General features: G+C 37.7%; 1 protein-coding gene across 1 annotated transcript in view; it reads left to right on the top strand.

Annotated features, from left to right (window-relative positions):
* The first annotated feature begins 3,710 nt into the window (after positions 1-3,710).
* Positions 3,711-9,312, top strand: part of LOC126091940 (ubiquitin carboxyl-terminal hydrolase 20) — a 190,524-nt gene continuing 184,922 nt past the window's right edge. The window contains exon 1 of the mRNA XM_049907266.1: positions 3,711-3,989. The gene's annotated coding sequence lies outside the window, so the exon portion shown is untranslated. The remainder of the gene's footprint in view (positions 3,990-9,312) is intronic.

Below are 9,312 nucleotides of genomic sequence, written 5' to 3'. Positions count from 1 at the left end.
GCAGACAGCTGCCACCACCCTTCACAGAGGAAAGGGGTACTTAAAACTCTAGTACATAGGGCGCGCACTATCTCTGACGCAGAGAGTCTACCCCAGGAATTGGAACACCTGAGAACTGTATTTCGAAAAAATGGGTACTCAGAGTGGCAGATTCAACGTGCTCTCCGCCCAACCACTGCAGCACAACCTGTTGAGATGGATGAAGTCACGAGGGAGGAGGTAGGCACTGCATTTATTCCATACACAGGCGCACTCTCGGGGAAAATCGCCCGCATTCTGAAGAAACACCAGGTCGGAACTGTGTTTTGTCCTCCAAATAAAACTCGTGCACTGGTGGGGAGCGCCAAAGATGACCTCGGTTTGAGGAAGGCCGGCGTGTACCAGATTCCGTGTCAATGTGGCAAGTCGTATATTGGTCAGACGATGCGTACCGTCGAGGATCGATGCCGTGAACACCAGAGGCGCACTCGACCGATGTATCCGAGCAAGTCGGCGGTCGCTGAACATTGTTTGTCGGAAAATCACGCCATGGAGTATGACCGCACGAGGATTCTGGTACAGACGTCGAGATACTGGGACAGTGTTGTTAGAGAGGCCATCGAAATTCGCACCAATGACGACCTCATAAACCGTGACTGTGGCTATAATCTTAGCAAGGCTTGGGAACCAGCGATTGGGTTAATCATGAGTAAATCTAGCAAACGTATAGCTGTGACGACCACGGCGGACAGAGCCATCACACCGACGTCATCTCAGACGACGTCGCAATCTGTTCCACCGCGCGACCGTGGCGCGGGGCGCGGACGGCGGAGGGAGCGCGCCGCGGGCGAATGGTATTTAAATCTGCCGCCGCCGCGACCGAACCCAGTTCCCTCTGAGCAGCCATAGCGTACGGATCTCCGTGCCGGCACGTTCACAGGAGCTCAGTCCGTCAGTTCACCTGATGATGGCGACATGTATGATCGCCGAAATATTGTGCCCGTTGGACACTATAGACCTGCAGCACACCCGTGGATATTTTGATTACCAAATACGCCGGGAGAAACTCAAGAATCATATCATTTTCATCATTTATATTATTTCTAAATCCAGAATTTTATGACAATTTGGAATAATGTGGTTCAAAAATTACCAGTGGACCAAATTCAGTATAAGGGCTAAATGATACAATTGGCTTCTTCATAATGATCAGGATAATCGTTTTTAGAGACATTCCATCTGTCGAATTAACACTGACATTAAGCCAATAAGTTAGCTATTAATGATGAAAAAACTGTAAATATATCCTTTAGCTTATCCAATGCTGATATTGAGTACACTTCTACCAAACTTCTTGGCATATACTTAGATACGAAATTAACCTGGCAGGGTCACATAGACAACATATCTCGAAAGCTTTCGCGAGTTATCTATCTACATAAAAAAATTATGCACCTTTGTTTCTGAAATCCTGCTGATTAATTCCTATTATGCATTCTTTCATTGCCATATTAGCTGTGGTATTCTTTTATGGGGTATTTCTCCATGGTCCAGGAAAATTTTTATTTGGCAGAAGAAAGTCATCAGGAGCATCTCTGGGATTACCAAAAATAACATATCATGTAGGTCATACTTCAAAGAATTACAGATAATGACAGTCCCTTCTCTTTTTATATACAGCTGCCTTTTGTACATAACAGAAAACTTTAACAGTTACAACCTTAGGCAGTCCATTCATACCAACAACTCGACTCAAGAAAACACAAGACAGTTATGAATACATGGGAATAAGGCTCTTCAACACATTACATCTACATTTACATCTACATCCATACTCTGCAAGCCACCTGACGGTGTGTGGCGGATGGTACCCTGAGGACCTCTATCGGATCTCCCTTCTATTCCAGTCTCGTATTGTTCGTCGAAAGAAGGATTGTTGGTATGCCTCTGTGTGGGCTCTAATCTCTCTGATTTTATCCTCTTAGTCTCTTCTCGAGATATACGTAGGAGGGAGCAATATACTGCTTGACTCTTCGGTGAAGGTATGTTCTCGAAACTTTAACAAAAGCCCGTACCGAGCTACTGAGCGTCTCTCCTGCAGTCTTCCACTGAAGTTTATCTATCATCTCCGTAACGCTTTCGCGATTACTAAATGATCCTGTAACGAAGCGCGCTGCTCTCCGTTGGTTCCTCTCCATCTCCTCTATCAACCCTATCTGGCACGGATCCCACACTGCTGAGCAGTATTCAAGCAGTGGGCGAACAAGCGTACTGTAACCTACTTCCTTTGTTTTCGGATTGCATTTCCTTAGGATTCTTCCAATGAATCTCAGTCTGGCATCTGCTTTACCAACGATTAATTTTATATGGTCATTCTATTGTAAATCACTCCTAATGCATACTCCCAGATAATTTATGGAATTAACTGCTTCCAGTTGCTGACCTGCTATTTTGTAGCTAAATGATAAGGGATCTATCTTTCTATGTATTCGCAGCACATTACACTTTTCTACATTGAGATAGAATTGCCATTCCCTGCACCATGCGTCAATTCGCCGCTATTTCAGTACAGTTTTCCATTGTTACAACCTCTCGATACACCACGGCATCATCTGCAAAAAGCCTCAGTGAACTTCCGATGTCATCCACAAGGTCATTTATGTATATTGTGAATAGCAACGGTCCTATGACACTCCCCTGCGGCACATCTGAAATCACTCTTACTTCGGAAGACTTCTCTCCATTGAGAATGACATGTTGCGTTCTGTTATCTAGGAACTCTTCAATCCAGTCACACAATTGGTCTGATAGTCCATATGCTCTTCCTTTGTTCATTATATGACTGTGGGGAACTGTATCGAACGCCTTGCGGAATTCAAGAAACACAGCATCTACCTGTGAACCCGTGTATATGGCCCTCTGAGTCTCGTGGACGAATAGCGCGAGCTGGGTTTCACACGACTGTCTTTTTCGCAACCCTGTGCAGGCACATTGTGTCTCTCTTAATATATTTAAAAGTAAGACTAAAAAATGGCTGAAAGACAAAGCTTTTTACAGTGTTAAAGAATTTGAAAACTCTTCAAAAATAGACCTGACTTACTAAACAACTTGCAACTCTGTTTGTACCTCTTCCTAGCTTTTTTTGTCACTGTAGTTCCACATTTAACTGTTAAACATGTGGAGAAATCCTTATGTAACAAATGTATTCTTTTATTATGCACATTCTTTAAAATGCACAATCCGTTATCTGGGATATCTTTATGTATCAAATGTATTCCTTTATTATTTATGATCTTTTAAAATGTATACTTTAGCTTTGTGTGATACCTCACAATAGTTATATTTCTTAATATGTAAATTGTACATTACTCATGACGACATCGATTGCATGTAAATGCTTAAAGATGGATAAATAATTGAATAAAAATAAATAAAAAATTCAAATGTCAAAACTTGATTTCACTCTATAATTTGGGAAGCCATTGTATCAAAAATGCTGAAATGCTAATAAAGATTTGAATTTAGTATGGATGTCATAGTAGCATCTTCATGGGTAGGGATTGCTTACTTAGAAAATGTTCGAAGTGGTTTAAAATAAGAAAATATGTTCTCTTGCAGCTTTTCGATGAGTTTAATATATGTCTCAATTAAAGATATGAATTATTCCTTGCAGCCCTGACATTTATTTTATCTTCCGTTTGTACTCTTTGTCATATTTGTTGCCTGTGGTTTTGTGATGATACAGTATTGAAATTAATTGTTGTGTGTAGTGAATGTGTCAAACGTTATTCGTCGATGGGCATTGATTTGTGGTCTCACATAGTTTGTGGTAAAATCGTGCGTGCTTCGTAACAGTAATGAGATGATGACAGCGAAGAGGAAAAACTATTGACTGATCTAAATGTGAGATGTGTATTGCAGTGATGTGGTATATTGCTGCTGTAGCACCAACCGAATACCGTCTTTAATCGTTTAAAAATTGTGTCTAGGCGAGTTACGAAAAACTGAAGGTATACACGGCAATGACTTAACAGTTATTCGAATACATTTAGTAGCCGTTATTGCGGTGATACAGAACATAGAATTTGTTTATTAGGCTTGAAATGTGTGAGCTTCGTAACCAATATGCAATTGTCACATATATAAACAGTTAATCGTTTTTCTTTGCTTCTTGTAACGATTGCCAAAAAAAATCAAAACAACGGACTCTATAAGTTGTCTTGCCATAAAGTAGGTTAGTGTTAATGAAACATATAAAATATGTGAACAGCTGAGTAGTAGCTTGACAAGGCTAGGGAGAATTTAGCTTCCCATTGACGATACAGTTTCAGCGGATCCCTGGTAGGTTGATTCGTGATTTCAGGTTCATAGCTCCTACCTAGTTTGTTCGAAAGCGCAGATCAATTATAATTTTCAACGTTTACCGTATTTTTGGTGTTGTTAGTGGTCATGACATTGCGCAGTAGCGTACTTGTTTGTACTGTAATATTAGTCTCTCTCTCTCTCTCTCTCTCTCTGGTTTATGGACCATAGCAGAAACTGATTTATTATTCTTGGTGCAAGACTAATTGGTAACTCACACAACCCATAGATCAAAACACACACACATGTCCATATACCAATACGGGAAGTATGTTTTTAGTTTTATTGTGATCATGATTGAGTGACATGTAGCCTATGGTGAATTTCAATGTTTTATGGTATTCAGAAAGAAATTTTAATTCCTTTCCGCTCCTCCACTCACCCTTTTTGAGGTGTACAAATGAATGTGTGTACCTCATATGTTGTAAATAGGTAAAACATCTAATTTTGTCACAATATTTTTTGCATGAGAAGCTATACTATTGGAAGGGAATAGTACACATTAGGCATTAAAATCATAATAGTCTCACTTTCTCTATTGGCACATATTAGGTTGTACTTTCACCCAAGTCTTTACTGAAATATGCTACTTTCTTAATTTCCATTGCTTCCTCGTAAACTGTTTAGGTTCTCCTTGCCTCGGTGAAGAGTTTCTGTCCCACGTGTAGTCTATTGGCTCTGATTACTCTTAATATAGACAAATTCAGAAGTTTTTTCCTTTTTCTCTCTGATCAGCCAATGCTGCAGTAAAATAAGAAACACAACTGTCGTTGCTGTGTTATGCAGATTCCTCACCTGTTGTATTCACTGCTCGAAATGCTGCTGATGAATCCCTTGCTGGTTTAGATTAGATTGAAGATTGGAAAGCATATTACATCTTTCTGTATCATGAGCCTGTGACAGGCCTCAGTTCTCTTTTTAGCAGAACTCGCGGGTGTTCAGTACCATTCATCTGCTTTTACTTGTGATGTCGCTGTGTACGTCACAGGTCAAAGCCAAGGCATAGTATCGGACGCTTCTGTCGACCCTATATTACATTTATAAAATATCTTTTTTGCAGAGAGCATGTTAGAGTATGTGTAATGGTGCGCATTAGTGTGGGATATTTGTTACTAAATTGTTTGAGAGTGGTGTTAGTGCTATTGGAATCCTTGAGTGTTGTTTATGAGAATACATTAGGCAGAGTTTATTTCACCTTGTTAGTGAACTGTTTTGGTGTTTGCAGTTATAGGCAATAGATTTTTGGCTCTGGGATTACAGGTGCAAGGTGTTGTTTATGGTTGGAGATTTAGTTTTATACTTCTGCTGTTGATACGGATGTGACAACAAAATTCACATCCCTGCATTTCACAGTGGGGAATGACATTCTGAGCATGATTAAATTCCTACATTGAAATGTTGAGTTTGTGGAGAATGTGTAAGATTGACCACAGCTGCTAGGTCTTGAACCAGAGACCAGTATATGTGGCGTTGTCACTGGACGATGTGTGGTATTCTATGTGGATGGTTCCCGGTTTGAGAAGTCTTGTCTTGCTGTGTGAGAGATTGTGTTGATGACAAATTGTTTTTCTAGATTGAGATTTATGTTTTGGCTGACTTGTATTGGTAAGTATGGTTTTTAATTGTAGTATTTTGGTGTGTAGTTTTGTGTGCATAATTGTGTGTTTCTTGTATATTGAAATTTGTATTAATTTCTCATTATGATGTTAGATGTTGGTAATTGTGTTGGATTGTAAGTGATTGGTAGGCCTACAATGTACATTTTTACTTAATGAACAGTTCGACTGATGTCATTGATAGTGTTGTTTTAATTTAATGTTCATGATTCTTTTAACTATGCATCAGAAGGAAGTGAACACATTTTAATTGGTAATATACGTGTTGCAAGTTAAAATTTTGAATAAAGCCACTCACCTTCATCCTTAGTTGTAAATGGTAGAGATTTACTTTTTCTTGGTTTTCCAGTGTTATTTTTAATCATTTACAACAAGTTCCTTATGTTAGAAATTGGCATATAAGTAATTTCATTTGGGAAAAAGATTAACGTGTTGATATCTGCATGGATAGAACTGTATTTCTAATACCAATTGGTATTTACAAAGTTAATACACATGGTATCTATACTACTTAGTGTTTCGTGAGGGTAGGTGTAACATAATTTAAACGTGCTTCTTTTATGATCTTTTAAGATATTTTTCGAAAGCAAGAGAAGACAACTTCATTTCTTTAGCACTTAAAGTGTAGGTTCTTCCCGTAGCTATTGTTGGATTCACTGTTTGTAAAAGAGTATTTCCTGGGACATCTAATATATCTATTGGTTGTGGATAGTAAAAAGACTGGGCTGGACCCTTTGGGTGTAAAAAATTTATTCGGTACATGTCATGGTATTTTTCTTCAGTGCATCCTAGCCACCAAGAGTCGTCATATGCTACTGTCAAAAAACCAGCAGTAATATTTTCCATATGTGACGGTTTTATTTGGTTCAGTGTTGTCACATATTCAAGAGACACGTCCAGACTAAAATCATAAGGCTTGATAGTAATTTTACTCTCTGTGCAGGGTTTATATGAGTGAAACTTTTGTGTTCCCACAATTGCTTTTGAGTCACTAAACTGAGGAAGTAAGTATGCCTTGGTCAGTTCATAGTCCTCTGTTGTGCAATAATCAAAGTCAAAGTTTTTTATGTTTTCCATGGCAAATACATGAAGTGATTTGGGTGTTAAGATTTGTTGGTCATATTGCCTTTGCATGCTGGCTTTAGCAGCTAGCCACTTAACAGTTCCGCCAAGGCCATCGCATGCGTTCTTGCCATGGGATATTGCACAGAACTTCCACTCTGCCTCAACTTCAAAATCAGTTTTATGCAAACACATGCTAAGGAAGTTTTTCTTATTTTTATATTGTGCTGCGCTGCCATCAGAAAAGTAAGTAATCATTTTAAGTGCAGAAGGCAAGTTTTGGTTCATGATTTCTAGCCGTTTTTTCTGGAATACATAGAAAGTGACTGCATTATGTTTCAGGCAATCTGATATGAAGACATACTGCAGATGTTTTAGTTTTCCCTCCCATTTATAATATATAATGAAAGGAAGCAGTGTAGCTTCCCCGTTACATCACGGTGGCCATAAGTGGGGTAGTGGCCAAAACTAGAGCCTTGACCCTATATGAAAATCTCACTTTTTTTTATAATAAAAAGTGAATGTCATACAAAATCGTAAGATTCTTAAGTTATTATTTTTTTATATATTTTATCTTGCATTAAAATATCATTTAATGAATTAACAAACAAGAAGAGGGTAGTGTTGCATAAAAAGGCTAACATAATAATTTAAGTTTGTTAGAATTACATAGGCCTATTTTAGTATTCATAGCATAGAAATAGTCTGCTGTTCACCTCACTAGTGTGTATTGTGGTAGTAAAATATTATTTTATACAAGAACCCATTGAGACCCCATCTTTAAATTTTGCATGCATGTAGTCAGTTAGACTGGACAACACATACAATTTTTTATAAAAAAAATCCGAGGGTACGTATTTTGGAGATTTCAAAAAGTGTTTTTTTGGAATAGTTTAAAATTTTCAAATTTAGGTAGCATATTCATGTTACATATCAAATTGAATATAACAAAAAAAAAAACATTTCGATTCAAGCTAAATTAAGACACTATAAAACTGTCATTAGACCAGAATGCCTGTATGCATCGGAGTGCCTAACTCTTAACAAAAAGGGGGAAATAGAAAACATGGAAAAGAAAGAAAGGAAAATTTTGAGAAAAATATTAGGACCGAGAAAGATTGGAGAAGAGTACAAGCTAAAGAGTAATAAGGAAATATACAAAACTATTGAGAAAGTGAGTGAGGCAATGCGTAAACGCAGACTAACGTTTTATGGTCACCTGTCGAGGATGGATGGAAACAGACTAACAAGAAAAGTGTTTGAACATAGTAACAGGAACGAAAAAACCAACAATAAATGGATACAGATGGTGAAAAAGGATTTGGCCTATTTTAATGTCACCCGTGAGTCAATCAGGGACAGGGAAAAGTTTAGACAAATAGTGAATGAAATTAAGTGTTTTCCAGAAGAAACGAAACTAAAGAATAATAACAGGAAATGGTCGGAAGAGCGGAGGAGGAACCACTCGAAAATGATGAGGAAATATTGGGAAGAGAGAAAAAAAAATCAAAAAGCCGGGCAAGTGAATTGTTGAACGTGGTCCAAAGATGGCCGAAATCGAAAGAAGAAGAAGAAGGGAATTTATATAGGAAAACAATGGTGCAAGTTTGAGCTCTCTAGGTTGTATAGTTTTTGAGCTACAGCATTTTAAAACAATCATCGACTGATCAAAAATGGTGTTTTTTTTTTTTTGTTTTTTTTTTTAAACCCTTAGAACTCAAAAACCAAAGGTCAGAAAAATTTGAAATTCAAATTTCAGGTAATGTACCCACTTACACTAGTTTACTAGTGTTAGTAGGTACATTACCTGAAATAAATTCATCCAAATCTGAGATATCAAGGTTCAGACTGTTAGTTGATTTGAGATGGAATGACCCTATATCATTTAATGAATTAACAAACAATAAGAGGGTAATGTTGCATAAAAAGGCTAACAAAATAATTTGTTAGAATTACATAGGCCTACCTTAGTATTCATAGCCTAGAAATAGTCTGCTTTTCACGTCACTATTGTGTATTGCGGTAGTAAAATATTATTTTATACAAGAACTCATTGAGATCCCATCTCGAAATTTTGCATGCATGTAGTCTGTTAGACTGGACAACACATATAATTTTTATAAAGAAATGCGAGGTTACGTATTTTGGAAATTTCAAAAAATGTTTTTTTGGAATAGTTTAAAATTTTCAGACTTAGGTAGCATAGTCATGTTACATATCAAATTGAAGGGAATTTTTAGAGGAAAACAATGGTGCAATTTTGAGCTCTCTAGGTTGTATAGTATTTGAGCTA

The sequence above is a fragment of the Schistocerca cancellata genome, chromosome 7, assembly GCF_023864275.1.
Source record: "Schistocerca cancellata isolate TAMUIC-IGC-003103 chromosome 7, iqSchCanc2.1, whole genome shotgun sequence".
Lineage (NCBI taxonomy): Eukaryota > Metazoa > Arthropoda > Insecta > Orthoptera > Acrididae > Schistocerca > Schistocerca cancellata.
Note: the sequence above shows the minus strand (reverse complement) of the source record. Positions and strands in the feature narration are given on the sequence as shown.